This window comes from Pseudorca crassidens, chromosome 11 (assembly GCF_039906515.1).
Source record: "Pseudorca crassidens isolate mPseCra1 chromosome 11, mPseCra1.hap1, whole genome shotgun sequence".
NCBI lineage: Eukaryota > Metazoa > Chordata > Mammalia > Artiodactyla > Delphinidae > Pseudorca > Pseudorca crassidens.
The window spans coordinates 64294700-64297597 of record NC_090306.1 but is presented as its reverse complement, the minus strand read 5'-3'; positions in this window follow the sequence as shown (position 1 = coordinate 64297597).

Sequence of the window (2898 nt, the reverse complement as noted above, 5' to 3'; positions counted from 1 at the left end):
CCGGGTAAGTCCCGAGACTCGATTCTTTAAAGGAATATACCATATCTTTACTTACAATTTCCATTGACATCTAAAAGTGTTTAAATCTTCAAAGACTTTAAAATAGGAAATTTGAAGGCATTTTTTAATCTCTTAACGTAGTCTCACATTGAGAGCTTTATTACTTTACTGTTTTTGTTTGGTTTTGTTTTCTTTTTTCATTTGTCCTACTTGGTTATGTGGAGGTTTTCTTGCCCTTTCGGAAGTCTGAGGTCTTCTGCCAGCGTTCAGCAGATGTTCTGTGCAGATCCTTCCACTTGTAGATGTATTTTTTATGTATTTGTGGGAGGGGGTGAGCTTCATGTCCTACTCTTCCGCCATCTTGATTCCTCCCCTGTTTGGTTTTGTTTTTAAAGAAGAAATGAAATCTGAGAAGACAAATTACTGCCGTTGTGAGGGAATTTCAGGGGAACAATGTGAAATAAATGTGTGAAGCAGGCGGTAAAGCAGGGTTGGTAAGAGTCAGGATTTGTGAGTACATGGGTTCAAGTCCCAGTTCCACCACTTACAGGCCATGTAGAGCTTGAGTTACTTAACTTCTTAGAAACTCAATTTCCTTCTCTGTAAAATGGAGTTAATAAAGGTTCCCACCTTCTGGTTATAGAGAAGATTTAATAAGTTAGTAAAAGTGCTTAGAACAGTGCCTGGTGTGGCTATGAAAGGAAGCTCCCGGTGTTTTAGGGCACATAAGCAGGTTTGGGGATCATTGTAACCATGTGAATATATAATATATGGTGTTTTAAAGCTATGAATTGTATTTTCTGATACCTCAGCACTTCTTTTAAATTGTAAGAACAGTATGATGGCAACATTCTTGTTTTCAACTTTGAAAAAAGACAAAAAAGGCATTATTTATAGTACTACTATTTTCATTTGCTTATCACTTTCCAGTCTCCGTTCACATGCTTATGTATTTTAAGTGAGTTACAATGAAACAATCAGAATACTCATATATGCGTCTGGAGAGGATGCTGTGGTATTCCACCCAGATTGCCACCTGAGGACAGAGAGGGTACTCAGTCCCCAGATATGAGACTGTTGGTGGCTGTCATGATGTCAGTTAGCCCTTTCCCTAGAATTGTCTTCAGCCTTGTCTCAGGGAGAGCTACCTTGCCCTAGGACATACCCCCTCCTTGGGTGCGATTGGTCTATGGGGAGTGGCTAAAGACCAGGCCCTGTTGTCTCAAGTCCGACAACTGTAAAGGGCCGTCCCAGCTCCAGTGCTCCCTGGAGAAGTGGCTGAGGCCTGTCTCAACAAGGAGGTGGCCTTGTAGTTCAACTCTCCCTCTGCCCAATCCTCTTTCCCTTGCTCCTTCACAGGTGAGGCTCTCAGGAACACCCCCCAAACCTCCTGCAGTCAAACATCAGAGTGTCAAGAACCTGTTTCTCAGGGGATCTTGTCTATGACTCTGTGTGTGTGTGTGTGTGTGTGTGTGTGTGTGTGTGTGTGTATTTCCACCACCATGCTTCTGTAGGAAGGTTGGTGGTGTTGGAAGGGGGTCTACAGCATAATAAACCTTATGCTTTAGAGTAGTTGCTCTCAACCTGGAGCGATTTTCTCCCCCAGGAGACTTTGACAATGTTTGGAGACATTATTGGTTTTCATAACTGGTGGTAGAGGTCAGGTATGCTGTTAAATATCCAACAATGCTCAGGACAGTCCTCATAACAAAGAATTATGCAACCCAAAATGTTAGTAGTGCCAAGCTTGAGAAACCCTGCTTTAAAGTCAAAAAGTCTTGATTTTATTAGCTGAATTCCCCTGGGCAAGTGATGTAATTTAGCCTCAGTTTTCATGAGTAAAATGAAGACAGTGATTGTACCTGTCTCATGGAGTTGTGAATCCAAAATTAGGTAGTTAGCATAATGAGCTGTCACTGTTCCTGTCACAAAGTAAGCATTCAATACATGGTAGCTATCACCCTCATTATTATTTAAAGTGGTAATTTTAATGACAGCATAATATCCCATTGAGTCGACGTATTATTTCAGTCATTTGCCTGTTGTCATCTAGTGAGTTTCTGTTTTCATGCTGTTTTCAACACTCCTGCAATAAATATCTTCATGCATTCATCATATTGAGAAGAACATGGACTTGGATTCTAGTTCTGACTTTGTCTAGTCTTTTGACATTAATCTCTGAGCCTAGTCTATTCATTTGTGAGTGAGAATAACAGCCTTGCCCTTGGGGAGCTATTATGGACATACAGTGAAGTGGCAGTGAAATCTACATGAGTTCAAGTCCTAGAGCCACCATTTAACCACCTTACTCACAGTGAAGCATTATGTAAATGAAAATACTATTATCCGGATACCATTTTAAGAGGGGTTAGGTACTATATCTATATATTTATTATACTTACATATCTAGATATAGATATTGTATGTGTGTATAAAACACATACGTGTATTCCAATCCAAATAATTTGGATTTAAGAAATAGGATGTTATCACAACTAGAAAAATAGCATCCAGTAATCCCTAGTTTTTTGTAGAACTTGAGCCAAATTTATATTTGTATTTAAGTGGAAGGAATCATATGAATACAACGTTACAACTGTCTAGAATTATTGACACAGAAAACCCTGAGTAATGAACTCACTGGCCGCATGAATCTGTTTAGCAAGGTGTTCTTCCTTGCTTTGTTTCTTTCTCAAAGACCTTGTTGGAAACCTTCACCACACAGAAAGGCAATAAATGCCATGGCATGGGTGCTTTGACCCCTGGCCTTACCTGCCTACAAAGTGAGTCAGATTATCAAAGATGGCACAGGTGGGGCAAGAGGGCTTTGAAGATTTAGATGCTCTAGGGTGGGCTATAGATGCAGGCAGGTCTCCTTGGTCTGAAGGTTGTTCTAAA